Source organism: Idiotropiscis lumnitzeri, chromosome 7 (genome assembly GCF_059441095.1).
Source record: "Idiotropiscis lumnitzeri isolate Australia: NSW breed Sydney's pygmy pipehorse chromosome 7, RoL_Ilum_1.0, whole genome shotgun sequence".
In the NCBI taxonomy this organism is placed as follows: Eukaryota; Metazoa; Chordata; class Actinopteri; order Syngnathiformes; family Syngnathidae; genus Idiotropiscis; species Idiotropiscis lumnitzeri.
The window spans coordinates 13,368,766-13,385,916 of record NC_142397.1 but is presented as its reverse complement, the minus strand read 5'-3'; the positions used below and the strand labels follow the sequence as shown (position 1 = coordinate 13,385,916).

General features: G+C 40.6%; 4 non-coding genes across 4 annotated transcripts; 2 read left to right on the top strand and 2 right to left on the bottom strand.

The window, feature by feature from the left end:
* Positions 1–672: 672 nt before the first annotated feature.
* Positions 673–746, top strand: trnai-aau (transfer RNA isoleucine (anticodon AAU)). The gene has a single exon. It is a non-coding gene; the product is annotated as a tRNA-Ile (tRNA).
* A 1,027-nt stretch (positions 747–1,773) lies between these two features.
* On the top strand, positions 1,774–1,847 carry trnai-aau (transfer RNA isoleucine (anticodon AAU)). Its single transcript has one exon. It is a non-coding gene; the product is annotated as a tRNA-Ile (tRNA).
* Positions 1,848–15,070: 13,223 nt separating this feature from the next.
* Positions 15,071–15,144, bottom strand: trnai-aau (transfer RNA isoleucine (anticodon AAU)). The gene has a single exon. It is a non-coding gene; the product is annotated as a tRNA-Ile (tRNA).
* A 182-nt stretch (positions 15,145–15,326) lies between these two features.
* On the bottom strand, positions 15,327–15,400 carry trnai-gau (transfer RNA isoleucine (anticodon GAU)). The gene has a single exon. It is a non-coding gene; the product is annotated as a tRNA-Ile (tRNA).
* Between the last annotated feature and the right edge of the window lie 1,751 nt (positions 15,401–17,151).

Here is a 17,151-nt window from a genome sequence, read left to right as displayed (position 1 = left end):
GCTTGTCTTTATTTTCCCACATGACTATATGAGCATGTGTGTTGGGGTGTGCGTGTGCGTGTGTGTGTGTATGTGTGTCTGAGGGAGCACAGATAAATGTTAAAAACTAAATGCATGTGTCCTGGTGCGTTCATGCGATTCAATGCTTGTTGTAACTTTGTACAAGTGTGCATTTGCGTGGTTGGTGCATGTGATGTTGTGTGACTCTGCCAACAGGGTACCTGTAGGTGCAGTCTACTCAATTTTGCAGGTTTGGGAGAAGAGCAAGTCACTGGTCACAGTGTTTCATCAGCACTCAAATGCAAAGACAGAAACATAGAATCACAAAAACCTTCACGAAAAACAAAGACTGGAGCCTCAGTTACATACAATATAAATTGTAGGTGGTCAACTGTACTGTAATAGTCTGTGCATTTCAACTTTTTTATTGTGGAAAAAAAGGGAACATAAAAGCTGTTAAAAAATTAGGAAGTCCGAGATATTTTATTAAATTAGGAATGCATCCATGGTGATACCAAAGCTGTTGGTAACTGGAATGGAGTGGTCTTAGTTTCTTGAAGTAGTCTTTCAGTCAGCATTTGCTTTCATCCGAGACTTAGAACTTTTCTGGCCATGGCACCATAAGCAATCAGAACTTTTTTGGCAAATGAATTTCAATTGTGTTAACACAGTGGCCTGTTAGCTCTGTTGGTTAGAGTGTGGTGCTAATAACGCCAAGGTCATGGGTTCGACCCCTATACCGGCCAGAGTTTTTTATTGGTAATGTGTCCTTGGTGTTCCAAAAACTGTTGTGAAATGAGTAAGTGCATGGTACTTAGTATCGTAAGGAAATACTTCCATATGCTTTTAGTTTCATCCTAAAGAGAAGGAGAACTCTTTAGACCTATTCCGCATAACAATCAAGCAGCACTTTATGAGCCCTTACTTGTCCAAACCGATTGCATTCTAAGAACTGTTACCTCAGGAAGACTGAGACATTTTATTCAATTAAGAATGCATCCATGGTGTTACCAAAGCAATAGGTAACTGGAATGGAGTGGTCTTAGTTTCTTGAGGTCGTCTTTCAGTCAGCATTTGCTTTCATCCTAGAGAGACTTAGAACTCTTCTGACCATGGCACCATTAGAAGCAATCGGCCATTTTGGGGCAACTGAATTTTAATTTTTTAGATAACATCACAGTCATTACATTGCATTGAATAATGTCCAACATGGTGGTAGGTTGGGTAACACATCCAAAGGTGTGAAAAGGCTAATTGGTCATTAGAGAACACGTGCACAATGTCAATACAGCTAGAAACAGTTGTGCTAATTAAAGAACCAATAAACATCGTTTTCTTTGGACTAGATGAGCGCCTGGAGTGTTGTTTCTAATGAAGCTGATAAGAGTGTTCAAATAACCATAAAAGTAATTCATACTGACGAATCAACACACGAGACGAGCTAATGTGCATGTTCCTATGCATCTGTTTTCTTTGCAATAGTGTTTGTGTGTTAGCCAGTGTGGGTTGTTCGAGAGAGGAATTCTTGGCAAACCCATGACATGTTTGCAGTGATTTGAAAGACTAATTAGTAAGAATAAATGCTAATATAACTTTAACTGACTCCACAATAAATTCCAGAAGTTCATTCTGAGTATTTATCCAATGAACAAGCACATCTAGCATGTTTCGTGTTTTGTGTTTATAATGAGATATGTACATTACTTTGCTAATACGGCTTTTTTTTAATTTGGCTCTTAGGGCAATTGAATGTCTATATGCCCCATGTCCTGTGGCCTGTTAGCTCAGTTGGTTAGAGCGTGGTGCTAATAACGCCAAGGTCATGGGTTCAACCCCCATATGGGCCAGAGTTTTTGATTAAGTTTGCCTTCCCGATGTTACTGAATAAATGAATGAATTTTTAACCTTAATAATCTTAGTACCATTGGTAAAGCATTGTAATTCTCCAATCCGCTTTTGGTTTTATCCTAAATAGACAGAGAACTCCAGATTTCTGCACCATTAAAATCAATCAGCAGTTTTTGATCCATTAATTGTCCAACCTGATTATTTTCTCAGGCTTGTTCCCACAGGAAGACTGAGAATATTTATTTGATTAAGAATGCATACATGGTGTTACCAAAGCTTTTGGTAACTGAAATGGAGTGTTGTTAGTTTCTTGAGGTAGTCCTTCAATTGGCATTCATCCTAGAGACTTTGAACTCTTCTGACCATGCACCATTTGGTGTGTGGGTTTTCTCCGGGTCATTTGGTTTCTTCCCACATTCCCAAATAAAAACATGCACGGTAGGTTGAATGGACACTTGATTGTGAGCGTGGTTCTTCGTTTTTGTGTGCCCTGTGATTGGCTAGCAACCAGTCCAGGGTGTACCCCGCCTATTGCCTTAAGACGGCTGGCATAGCCTCCATCCCGGCACAACTCTTGTGAGGACACGCTGCTCAGATCATGAATGGATGCATGTATTAATCAAAATGTGACGTACGAAACAGACCCAGAAGGAGATTGGACAAGGAAGTTTCAAAGTAAAAAGTCTATACAAAAATACAAAGTAACAACAAAGAGCAGGGCTTGGGGAAGCAGGGCATGGAATAAAACTTGACGTCCTGACACTGTGTCAAGCTTAAATACTGAAAAAGCAACATTTTGTTGCCAAAAATGCTCATCATTTATCAAGTTTTAGTGTCTCAGAGGCACATAAGAGACATATACTGAACAGATTTCTTTCTTCGTCTTCACAGCATGTAATCCACCCTTACTCACAGCTGAGCAGCCTCCTGGCAAAGGGGAGATGAAGCTTTTATTTTTTTTTTTGCATGAGGGTGAATAAGTCATGGTTTAAATGTTCATGGTGACTGACGATGAATATTCAAGGACTCAAGTGTTTAACACATCCACTATTACTATGTAATGCTAAATGTAGTTTTATTGACCCGTCCATTTCTGTTTGACGCATATGTGTAGTTGTTTCTGTATGTAATAGTAATGACCAGACTTCAAATTCCTTTCAGGAAAGATTTTATTTACAGAAGTTTGGATATGAAGACTGAAAAGCAGAGATGAAAGTATGTATGTGAGGTGAAAGGAAGGAGTATGAAAGGAAGCCAGAAAGTGAAAGATAGAAGAGGACTTGCATAACAGGAAGTTAAGGAACGGGTGAAGCCACACAGGAAGCAAAACTGCGGGCGCATGCACAGTGAGAGAATGATGAGAGTGCAAAAGTTTGCTAAAAATCCATATTAGCACTAATCATATATGTTTGCAAATCAACAGCCACAACACATTTCCTAACGTTAGATAATAAAACTAAATACTCAGCAGTTATCTTCCTCCGGTCTCTCTCTCCTATTGAAGAGAATACAACACAACAAAACGCCACATTGTTCCATCTCCAGGCTTTCTGTGGATTTGCGCCCCAACCAGCATTCCTCTTCCTGTTTTCTGTACCGCCATCATCGATCCATCCTTCCTGCATCCTATCCCACCAGCACTCCTCATTCACTCCCTCAGAATGCCTGCACTAACCACTCAGCCTCTCGCGAGGTTGAATACATTTTGAAACCCTCCAACTGGCCTCAACTTTTACCCGACAAACTTTTTTATCCATCAAATTTACCCACAGCACCATACAACCACACACGCGTTCACGCACGTACACACACACCCACACACCCACACACCCCAACATGCATACATAGTCACACACTGGGTAGCAGCTGTTGAAAATTACACATCTTGGTTCAGATGATTCTCACTTACATAAATGTTTGCTTCATTCTTTGGCGACAGTGCCTTATTTTATTCTTTCCCTCTCTCGTGAATTTGTCGCAAAAAGTGAATAGGTCAGAAGAAGGGCATTCTCAATTGAGATTAAAAAAATTGTAAAATGAAATAAAATGAATCACACAAGAGCCCGCGACTCTTGTGAGGAAAAGCGGCTTAGAAAATGGAAGGATGGATGAAATCACTCAAGAATAATACACATATAACATTTAAAAAATAACTTTCATGCCAACTGAACCAAAGGTTCTCAGTGGGTCAGTGAAGCGAGTGAAATGTGAGTACTAAAGAAACATGAAGTCGGCTCGAAGGGCTAGACGCAGATTGACTAGCTAGATGTCATCACTTGTTATAAAGCACTGTAATTATCTTTGTTCTTATAGTGTCTATCATTGTACCCCTGTGCAATAGGTGTGAATGTTAAAAACGACGTGCATTAAAGTGTGAGAGACACTTGCCATATATGCTTGCAGTATGGGCACATAATTCAACTGATAGTGTTTTCAGGCATTTTTGCAGTCTAGATTTAAACTGTGATTAACTTATTTGTACAACTTTATGATATAAATTCAATTTTATCATGTATATAAAATAGAGTACACTTATTATTATTTCCAGTTGTTTCAAAATAGCCCTGTGATTGGTTGGAGATCAGTCCAGTATGAACACTGCTTCTTGCCCAAAGTCAGCTGAGCCAGGTTTTATTTCACCTGCTACCCTTGTAAGGATAAATGGATGTATAGAAAATGGATGGCAAGATTTGATGAATGTTTCCAAATCTGAACAAATCTAGATGCCCATTGTGCCAGAAAGTAAAGTACATTAGGTTTGACCTGAGACTATCCACTGTGCTTACTCAAGCGAAACCCAAAGACCTGTTTTTGACCCAGGAATTCCGGTTCATTGTCTTTTTTGTTGAACATTAGGAAGGATCATAGAGTGAATCGACAGACTATATCGTATGGCTGAAGCAATCTTCTCACGAGAATGTTTCTTCTGATAGGATGTAGAAAGGTTGACACACCAAGGTAGCACTAGGCGTCTTAAGTTGAAAAAAAATATTTGGTTCAAATTCCTTGAGGTGCACAGCCAGTGATCCACTGAGTTGATTTGCTATAGATTGGCTCACAAATTCACTCGGCTGCAGTAAAACCTACAAAGTTAAACATATGCTCCGTTACGCTGGTTGTGATTATGATTTCCCAAGGTAACGCCATCTTAAAATCCTAAAATGTTGTTGAGTTGCCTTGAATAAAATACAGTTCAGGACAGTCGCAACTCATCAATAGCAGCCATTTGGGCACCAGGTGAGTCAAATTGAAAGGGACTAAAATTTAATCATGAAAATTAAATATTACACATCTAAGTGTACTCTATTTTATATACATGATAAAAATACTTCTAAATATATGTATATCTGATTTTAGATCAGCAGGATAAATAGTATATCATTAATGAGGAAAATTGAACATCTCAAACGATGCTGGACTTCTGCACAGATAATTGCCGACATCGACTATCGTTAAGTGTAACGTGTATTTAGGCCTTGTGCAATACACTCGTTGGGCACCCTTAGGCATTGAATTGCACTGCCTATAGCCAATAACGTTTACATGGCGTTACCGTTAAAGCAAACGACGTCTTCTATCCCCTTCAGAGTGGCTTCTGCATTGTACAGAAAATTGCCATCACCAGCATGAATAGTAAATGGGCTTTTTACTTGTATAGCACATTTCCACATACAATGCACTCGAAGTGATTCACACTGACTCCTCATTCACCTAATGATTCACATCTGGTGCAACGGGGGTTGCGGTATATTGCCTAAAGAGATGAATGAGTGACATTAACATTGGCACTTATATAAAAGGTTTGCATGTAAAATTGCAAAAAAAAAAAAATGCCCAGCTATCTTCGGGCAGTAGGCGGGGTACACCCTGAACTAGTTGCCAGTCAGTCATCACAATGGCTGCTATTTTCATAGACAGTGCACATGGACTCTCATGTAAAAATTGGTGCCTCTTGATCTTTGTGCATGTCATGTCCAAGGCTGGTTTAGCCTGTTTGGAAATTAGGCAGCCCCCCGGTGCCCTGCTGGGAGTTTGTGCGGACAAAGGCCAGACTTGGACGTTGTGGGTTCAAACCTCCACCGTGCTGAGTTACCTCATATATACACTTAGCTGTGTTAAAAATAAATAATTAAATTAAAAAACGGCTTCAACACTGGATGGATTTTTTTTATTTAATAAACTTGTCAAATGTACCCAAATACTCTTGCAAATTCTACGAGGATTTTTCAAGTAAATATAACATTTAAAAATTTTTTTTTTACTGTGTTTATTTATGTTTTTTCTGATTTATGTCAACAATTGCCAATTCCCAGCTATTGATAGATAAAGAAAAAAAAGTCTAATCACTTTAGGAATGACATTGAACTTTGTCACAGACCAGTGCATCTCGTTGATATGAGTTTCTCTTATATGGCAGCTTCTCGTTCACCATTGTGGGGAGCGATATTCGCTGTAAACAAGCATTCATACACTCCTCTTACAGGGGACATCACTTCTGGCAATTGTCCGACAAGATGTCAGCCATATCAGCTCCCTGGCACAACGCAGAAGCACGACACTAAGCGGTGCTCATAAAACAGCTTAACGCCTCATTGAGATCTGGACCTTTTCGTTTAACCTTATGTCACATGCTGATTGGATTCAGCTTGAAGGACTGGGTCATATCAGTAAAAATTAAAACAGCAGCTCACATATTCTGAAAAATCAATTTTTTCCAATCATGTTTACAAAACATCATTCCTGCTTTCATCATTGTTGAAATTGGATATGTGACCAAAACACTTCCAGTTAGTTGTTTGTATGATACAGAAGTTCTAGGACGGAGGGGTGGACCTGCTTTAAAGATATGTACGACATCAAGATGGTCGTGATGACGGAGCTGAGGAGGATCCCGGAAGAATCCTTTCAGGAGTACATAAATGAGTGACGGAGAAGGCTGGCAAAAGTGCGGTAGACTCCACTGGGCTTACTTCAAAGGGGAAACCATGTAGTTTGGATTTGAAACATATCTCTCGTGACACCGGAGCTCAGACTTTTCCAACATTGCTGGTACAACGAATGCTTTGCTATACGTACCAGACACATTTGCCAAGGCAGAACTGAAAAGTGAAAAAGCTCATTTGCAAGTAAAAGGAGATGCCTGGTTAGGCTGCCTTGTACTCACTGTGACTCCATGCTGAATATTACATTTGTCAAGCTAATCAAGCAAATCAGGTGATGAGCTTCCGCCTGCTTTCCTTCCCTTTAAGCAATGTGTTTAGGTTACAATTACAATGAATGCCATGTTGATCCATTTATTGTATGCGCTACTCTATGCATATGGATGTGTATGATTGCATGAAAGGCTGTGTATGAGAATGTGTGAATACATAATAGTCTTCTGAATAAGAAGCTTCTTTTAAATACAGCAGATTAGATTGGCTATGCTGAGTGATAAAGAACCTTGTAGCGAGGATACCTTAGGAGAGACGTCACATGAAATGCGCCATTTTTCTTGCATTTTTTTCTGCAGATGACCATCATTTCTTTTTTAGCATTCAGATAGAGAAGATAATGTTTGCATGATTTTCCTTTAGAACTGAGACATCTCTTTGTCATGTAAATGATCCACAAAACAACAAATCAGAAAAAAATCTGTATCTGTTTTCAGTTCAAATAATTAATTTCTCCTCTTCAATGTTTGCACATATTCTGAGTGCTGTTGAAAACAGGTATAAAAAGGGCGAAAAAAACAATCAGTGGATATCAGAGAGAACAATTATTATATATAACTGTGTAATCAATTCATGGTGAGTTAAAGTAGAATTTAAGGCAATCAGCGAGTTATATACTGGGATGATGAAGCCATTTGTATCAAATAGGCCTTTTTTAGGGAAAAGCCAACTTGTTGTCTCCTTAGTGCTGTTTTTTTTAAACAGGAAATGTCAGAACTATCATGATTGTTTTTGGAGAAGGCAATTGAGTTACAGAAAATAAATCAATTGCACCAATAATTTGGGGGTATCCAGTAACCACATAAAAGGCATACTCAACTGGAATTAACTCGTTCGTGCATGGCAGTTGGATCGACCAGGTATGAGTCAATTTTTCATAACATTAGGTTTTTAAACCTGGAAAACTGCTGTAGGAGAGGCCAGCACCAATTGTCACATGGTGCTAAAATGACCCAGATACAATGAAATGCAAAGTCGAGTTTTGTTATAGACAATTAACTCAGAGTCAGCCCATTAGATGAGTCTGTAGCTCTAAAAATTGTTTTGCTGAATAGACAATATATTGCGATCATTTTTGTTGACATTTCATAAATGTTTATACGAGAAGGCAAGTTTGACCTGCAGCCTCTCAAATTGCCTGAACTATGCTGACACTGCTTTGCAAGCAAATTTACACCTACCTTTGTTTAGACGCAGTATTTAAAGATGAAATATCAGACAGTGCAGTTTGTCTCAGGTTTTAGATTGCACGTGCTGAATTGATCTATTTGCATATAGCGTACTACTCCCACAACATTCAAATTGAACTGCGTGACAATTTATGGCATTTAGCAGACACAGCCCAGGTTGTGACCGGTTTGTAGATCAGCTTCCAGATCTGTCAGCTTCTACTCTGGACCCACAGTAGACATGCTTTGATATAAAATTATAATAGGCCAACTCATAACCCTGTTTGGGAATTGTGATTAGAGGCAGAAGAAAGGGAGATGACATAGGACCACCACACCCTAAGATTTTGTTGTTTGTTGGGAAATACCAATAACACAAATCATTGGAACAACCCGTATTATAGTAATGCCTGCTTCACTCAAGGATGTGCCATACCAAAAAATGAAAGCAAACAACATTCAAAACAACAAACAAAATCAGAAGTTGATCTCAAGACATGGCAGTACTGTGTGACCTTTCTCCATTGGACATGTGAGTGGACAATAAGATAAGACACCACTTGAATATGAATCACTTTATTACTTCTATAATGTGATGAGAAACTTATGTGGCTGTTAAAAAGGTTATCTTTCATGTGAATTGACTGTGATGTCACATTCATCATTGTTGGTGAACATATTGCAGCAATACTTGAGAGGGAGTGATTGTTTTGTAAGATCCGGGCTAAATGTCATGTCCGCATGAGTCACGTCTCATTTTGCAGTGAATTAAGAAACACACGCACAGAAGGCCCGCATCAAATAGATGAATATGGTGCAATAACTCAGGTAAATATTCACACCTTGAATATGCCCAGTAGCTCCAGAGGATGATCCATTCACTTTGGAGCTGCCTCAATGCAGTCAGGTTAACTGAGTTAATGAAAGGAATATTTAAAAACGTTTGCTAAATAATAAGACCCAGAAAGACATACGGCTAGAAGCGAAAGCCAATCTTTCCCTCGCAAGAAACAATAGAGGAATGGGAAGTGGGTGAAAATGGAACTAGAGCTAGAAATAAAATGTGTATTTGACTGATGGGAATAACAGCCAGGTAGAGTTGAAAGATGTGACCCAGTAGAAACCTCCATCGAGGCCTCAGGGGAGCTTCACAGACTGGCACAACTTCACTAATGATGGGTGAAATGTTTTATCCTTTTTGCACAACCCACATTGCAAACACTGTCTCTGCCTATCGGTCTTATTACTTTTCTTTATTTCTTTCTGTCCCCTCATGGTCTCTCTTGTCAGATTGCCTCTGTCACGTTCTGTCCTCCCGTTCTTGTAGTGCCCCCTTACGCCTCGTGTGGTCTTCTATTTCATTTGGCAGTCTTGGTTCTGACATAATGATTCGAAGCTGTAGGTCGAAAAGAATAATCTGTTGGATGCAACATTATCACACAGTTTGAGGAGAGAGTTCTGTATTTGAGGTAATATTCTGCATGCATGAGTAGAGATTGCAGACAGCTATACTGAATGATGTATCGCTAAGCAACAAGAAAATGCAAAACTCCACTAATGCTGTCTGTCGTCTGCAAAATCACTGAATGAACTGTTAGAATCTGAGTGAAGATCAATTTCCGGCTAAATTCAGAGCCTCTTTTGCATTCAAGTGAACAAAATAGAACATCATATGAGGATACTTGACAGAGATAGAACAACAAAACTAGGAACAATCCTTAAATTTTACATGCGTGTGTGCCGGCATACACGAAGATAGAAAGGCGGCAAAGCTGATAGATAAGAAGAATCAGAATCAGAATGCCCTTTGTTGTCATACTCAGTGTACAATGAGATTGGGAGCTTCCCCTCTCTAGTGGTTAATAATAGATAAAATAAGAATAAATCAAATCAATAAAATGAATGAAAAATTAAATTAAATTAAATTAACAAAAGAGTGTAGTAAAAATGCACTGTCTGACATATTATGTTGTAGTTCGACAAGGCAAACGGAGCTCAGCATGGAGATGGCTCCCGGGATGAAACTTTTTTTCAGTCTGTTTCTCTTTGCTTTGATGTAGCGAGCCAGGCCCTGGCAGTTAAGTTTGACACTTGTGTTGTCGGCTGACGTATTAAAATGCTTGTTAGGAATCCCACTTGAGTTCATACACAGGACCTGCCCCGCTGCAGCATGACTGACTGCTGCATCCAGGCAGGAAGGTCAGACTACACAAATGAAACAAGATGACCATTCCAACTGTCAAACATATTGGTACAAGGTGAAAACAATCATGCTTTTAATAAAATGAAGTCAAATTAATTTAAAAAAACAAGGTTAGGGTAGAATTAAGGGAAGTTCAAGAGTTTAACCAATATTTTTTTAAGACAAAGTTATGGAAGGTTCCACAAAAGGGAACACAAAATGATTGGGTTGGCATTGCTCTAATAGCCACAGCTGGAATCGGGAGCCAGTTAATGTGGAAGCCAGTTGAACCGTAACATGACAGCCTACACATAACGCTACAATGACTTATTCACAACCAACGTACTGTAATCATGGTAAAAGAGCCAATTCATGGCAGGCCCAGAATTCCTCGCTCATGATTGACCAGTCAGAGCTGTTCACTGCAAAATAACGCTAGTAGGAGAGTTGTCGGTCATGGCGAAGGAATCACTGCCTAGTAATAAATACTTATTGGAATAAAAGTGGTCACATCTCATTGAAGTTCAGCAATGGTGAGTGATATTTTGAATCATTTGTCTATATGTTGGTCCTTAAGGATCTCTTCACATGAAAATGACCATTCACACCATCGTGGATTGAATTAAAAAATGTGTGTGTGCAATATTCTTTGAAGCAATAATATTAATTATATATTGAGGAAAACACTCAACCGAGAAATCCTGCAGTAATGTTCTTAACAGAAAAACAAATTAACTGCGGATGAATTATTTTTTTCATTTAATTTAATTTGTCTTTATTTTATTGTTCTTCATTTCAATCTAAATGTTCCATATCCTTGATAATTGAAAGATAATTGCACTGAAACAGGATGTATTGTATTTTTATGACCATTAGGCACACTTAAAATTCTTCAATTATATTCAAATTATTCAGATGGCCATTTCCAGGAATTTTCATCCCTCTAGTCCTGTTCATCACATGGCACATCAGAAAAATCAAAGGCCTCTGCAGCCATTGCAGAAGCTGTTCATGTTTCCCTGAGCCACCTGAGGCTGCATCTGGGTCAGTCAAAAGAAAAAGGTGCTAGTTCTGACCCTGGAAGTAGGAGGGCAAGACAAAAGGAGTGCACTGTGTACGTGAGAAATATACATCTGTAAAGCCCATTCTCACATTCGCGCATACCGCTAAATAGAGTTGATGTTGAAAATTATTCACAAAGTCAAGCAGCATTTAGTTTTTTTGTTGTGTTATGAGAAGTATCTTTTATAATGAGCTTCCTAAAAAATATAACAATTAACTGTTGACAAAAAAAATCCAGATTATTGACTCGTTCAATATATTTACTTCAGAAGTAATTACTTCACATTTATATAATAGCAATCATAAATATTTTCTGTGTAAAAGAAGAGAGTAATGACAGTTGTTTTGTGGTTTTATAAAAGTGTCGTCACAATGACCCCCTTTTTAATTGTGTGACACAAATGCATCATAAACAAGGTATTGAATTGAGTTGGAATAATAAATAACATGTTTATTTAAGTAAAAAAAATATTTTGGATTTAAAATTACCGTAGATTTTTTATTTTTTTTTATCTGTAGGACAAAGGGAGAAAACAGAATTCAAATTTCGCCATTGTGGGACTAATAAAGGACATCTTTATCTTTAAAATTGCACACGGGTTACCCTGTAATCATACAATTCACTTTGTCTAACAGAAATCATTTGGTAGTTTGCTAAAAATCACTTGCGCCATTTTCTTTTTCAAGTGTTAAAAAGTCCAAATGAACTAAAATTCCTCATGACAAACCATGTGAGGTTATTATGCTATTGGCTGCGATACAGAAGGTTTGGTCACATGGGGGGAAAGTGCTATAGCAATGCACGTAAAGCCAAATTGTCCCTGGTTAACTTCAATATTATTATATTCAATAATTTACATTTAGTCGACCAGAATATAGCAAATGGGGTTTTGTGAGGACCTCTCAAGAAAATTATGCTGTCAAACATGGTTAATATGCTAGATTGGCTTTGTGTTGTTTTAAATCTTAAAGTGCAAAAAGTGTGACATCAAGCCTCGGTCTCCCCAATTGTTTTGCCTAGCGCTTTCTTCGAGCAGGTTATTTGCATCTTAAAATGCAAGCTGAATGAACACAGCATTCCTCCCTGTGTGCATCTCTTGCTCTCATTCCCACTTTCTCCATGGGGAGTCTTTTATTATTTATTTTCACTCTTTTGTCCAGCTGCTCTCTGTTGTCGCATAGTGCCTACTCAGACAGAAAAATCTGGATACATCTGGTGTTTTTTTTCGTCTCACATGCACCATTTTTGTGGAAGGCAGTATACTAAGCTGTTAGTCTTCAGATTTCAGTTACAGGCGGCCATAAAATCTAGGGCTTGACCTCAATAGCAGGTAAACAAGAAAAATAGTAGGAGGGACACAAACCAATAAAATTACATTCGCTAAATACCAGAGATGGACATTTCATCGCAGGTTCAAAGAGTTCACGACAGACACCCAATTTTGGCTTGTAGGACTGACTAAGCAAGGCCAGGAGTGGGTTTTCGTCCGTTCCTTTAATTGACCCGAACGGAGTACAGCGAGTGTAAAATTTAAATATTTGCACTCGGAGCCGAATGAAATCGGGTTACTGTTGCTTGTACTGGCTCTTTAAATGAGAGTTCAACTGACAGTGCACTAGAGCGAGAGAGACAGCCCGAGAGAGAGATAGAGAGAGAGAGCGAAAGAGACAGACATAGAGAAAGAGAGAGAGAGACAGAGAGAGAGGGAAAGAGAGCCAGGGAGCGAGTGAGGAGGAGAGTCTCAAGTGGTCAAAAACGCAGAAGCGACATGCGCGGCTGTATGAAAAAGCAATTGAGAGCCAAAATAAGCATCTTAAGTTACGTTAAAATTTTGGTAATGAACAGGATGAGCAAAGGGATGAAGTGCATTAAATACGTCCATCTCTACACTGCGACCCTGATCAGAGTACATCTGTGAATTTGCTCTGTGTGACCACAAGAGGCTCATAAAGGTTCTGGTGCGTTGTGAAACGGTAGCTATTTGGCATTTTTGTAGGGGGTAAAAAGCGTCTCCCAATGTTTATAATATAGATAATAGCCCATTAAATAATGTGGAGGGCTGCGGCTACTTGTTCAAAGCAGCTAATTTATGTAAAAATCAGTTTTTAAGGCGAAATTTTGCTTTTAATCAGGTTTGTTTTGTAGTCCATAAATTTCAGTAAGTGGATGTGAAGAGGGAATTAGCCAGCTTATGTGCTTTCAAGAATGTTTATGAATAATGATAACTCTGCCATTAGCCACTTGTCATTCACAGATGCATTTTTTGTTTTTTTATGGTTATTAGGTCAGAGGGCAATTATTTTCATTATTAAGGATGGAGGGGTAAGTACGGAAGGGTCACGGACAGAGGATGGGCCGACAAAATGGGGAAAGTGCCCATCTCTAGTAAATACTAACTAAATTAAACAATCTAGAGCAAAGCCTTTCTTATTTTAATTGAAATTAGAAAATTATAATTGTATACCATGGCGGAAGGGTGGATGATTGGAGGACACATCAGCCTCATAGTTCTGATGTTGCGGGATCAAATCTATGGTCCCGCCTTCCTTTGTGGAGTTTGCATAGTCCCCTTATTCACGCAAGGGTTTTCCTTCTCATACTCTGGTTCCCTGACATATTCCAAAAACATACATGGTCAGTTCATTTAAGACTCAAAATTGCCCGTAAGTGTAAATTGTTGTTCGTTTATATGTTCTCTGCCATCGGTTATTGACCGGTACATGGTGTTCCCTACCACTTGCCCTGTGACAGCCGACATAGGCTCCAGCATGCCCAACACCCTTGAGAGGATACGCAGTACACAGACTAGATGGATAGATGTGTAAACCATTTCAGCCATCGAAATGAGGATATTTTTGGAGCTCTGAAATATTTAAGGATTTGTGTTCCAAGATCGCTGTTTGTCTGAATACATTTGAGACCAGGCCTGTGTGAATAAACTCCACAAGACAGGTGTATGTTTTGTTCTTCGAGAAAAGAAGTGCTTGTTGGGTATAACAAGATAAGATGGTTAAATGCTTACAATTCTTGTTGTTCTCCACAATAATCATAATTCATTGTGTTTATTTATTTGGATTTTCACTGGTTGAAAATGTACATCCACTTCAAACCTTTTTAGACAGCAATAAAATCTTACTTGAAGGCTACACTGAATTGACAGTGAATAATTAATTCAGGGCACTTGACACCACAGATGTGTCCTTAAACAAATTCCACACATTATGAATCTACCACTCTGGCCTATATGGGATTTGAACCCATGACATTGGCATTATTAGCACCACGCTCTAACCAACTGAGATAACAGGGTACAGGACGCCAGAAGATTGGGCAGTCAGTGGGTGAAAAAAATGATTGCTTCAAATGTCAGAGTCTTGCTGAATGAACAGGCCTTAGAATACTATCAGTCTGGACAATTAATGGCTCATAAAATGCTGCTAGATTTTAATGGTAACAAGGTCTAAAGAGTTCTCTGTCTATCTAGGATGAAACCAAATGAGGATGATTGGAATTCCGCATGGTCCTAAATACATTCAAAACACCCGTTTCCCAATGATCTTGTGGTACCTTGGATGTTTTCTTAATCAAACTACACTGGCCCATATGGGGGTTGAACCCATGACCTTGGCGTTATTAGCACCACGCTCTAACCAACTGAGCTAACAGGCCACACCTCAACCACAGTCTGGACAGTCAATGGCACAAAAGACGCCGATTGCTTCTAACTGACAGAAGATTTCCAAGTCTATCTAGAAAAAAACAGGCGCTGATTGAGGGACGATGTCAAACTAATCACACACCATTCCAGAAGGATTGGTAAAACCACGGATTCATTCTTCAACAAATCACACTGGCCCATATGGGGGTTGAACCCATGACCTCAGCGTTATCAGCACCACACTCTAACCAACTGAGCTAACAGGACACAAAATGTTTGGACAGTCGATGGCGCCAAAAATGCTGATTGCTTCTAATGCAAGGTCGAAGAGTTCTAAGTCTCTCTAGGATGAAACAAAACCCACATGCCAAAAACATGCATGGCAGGTTGATTGGACTCTAGAAATTGGCTTCTAGGTATGAGTGTGAGAGTGAATGGTTGTTTGTCTCTGTGTGCCCTACGATAGTCTGGCAACCAGTTCAGGGTGTACCCCGCCTACTGCCCCAAGATAGCTGGGATAGGCTCCAGCACCCCCCACCCCTCCCGCATCCCTTGTGAGGAGAAGCGGTACAGATAATGGATGCATGGATATCGCTCAAGCAATCATAGAAAATAAATTAAGTAAATACCAGCAAGGCTTTAGTCATTATTAATTTAACAACAAGAAAAATCAAGATACCTGAACCAGTGATGGTAGTAGGTAATATACCAGAAAGGTAAGAGTATAAGACAAACAGTTTTTTGTGAGGATCGCTCCCCAGCCGGGGCTGGGAAGCGGTGTGGGTGGATTCTTAAGGCGCAGACAAGGGAAAATATGGTAGGAACAATATTTATTGTGGCCGGCAAAAAACAATTTACAGTCGATAGGCAAGGGGAGTTGCTATCAGAGACAATAGTGGAGCTATACTTACAGACGCCGGGCGACGTGAACGAAAAACACTGGGGGAACAACCTTCCCCCAGGAAAAGAAAAACGATTAACAAAAGGAGCTTGCAACGCAAGAAAACCGAAAACAAGAATGTCCTTCCTCCAAAGGGTAAGGTTAAATCCAATCATCGAAAAACACAAAGCGAGCCGAAACGTAGCTGAAGACATAAACAAGGTAACAATAAGCACGATCAAGACACGGAGCAAAGGTTGGCAAAGACTATAGCAAAGGCACAAGGCGAGAGCAAGTTGGTCAGCAATAATCCGACACGCGGAGGTGCGTGTCGGAGGCTTATATAGTCAGTAATCACTGGCGTGATGAGTTACAGCTGAGCGTCTCGTGAGCTCGCCCCGCTCGTGGCCGCGTCTCCGGGCAACGCGCCCTCGACCCCGCCCACTCTGCTGCAACGACGAGGCACGGATCGTGACAGTACCCCCCCCTTAACGGACGGATTCCAGACGTCCCAAACAACACAAATACACAGTCCAAGAACAAGGGTGGGCGGAAGGGGTTGGGAGGTGGGACCACCACCCGAGTTCGAGACCGGTCTGGCGGATGTCCGGGAGGCCAGACCAGGGACAGGAACGTGGAACGGTGGCTGGTCGTCGAGCCCCGCCGGGACTGGAACGTGGAGCGGCGGCTGGTCGTCGAGCCCCGCCGGGACTGGAACGTGGAGCGGCGGCTGGTCGTCGAGCCCCGCCGGGACTGGAACGTGGAGCGGCGGCTGATCGTCGAACCCCGTCGAGACGGGAACGTGGACTTGAGGCGGACGCACGATGTGCTCCGCCGAGACGTGAACTTGGGACGGACGCAGGGAGTGCTCCGCTTGAACGTGGACTTGACCTTGAGACGGACGCCGGGCGTGCTCCGCCTGAACGAGAACTTGGGACGAACGCACGACGTGCTCCGCCGGAACGTGAACTTGGGACGAACGCAGGACGTGCACCGCCGGAACAGGAACTTGAAGCGCCAGAAAGGGGCTCAGCAGTTGGCGAGGAGCCGGAACGGGACTCAGCAGCTGGCGGGGAGCCGGGACGGGGCTCAGCAGCTGGCGGGGAGCCGGGACGGGGCTCAGCAGCTGGCGGGGAGC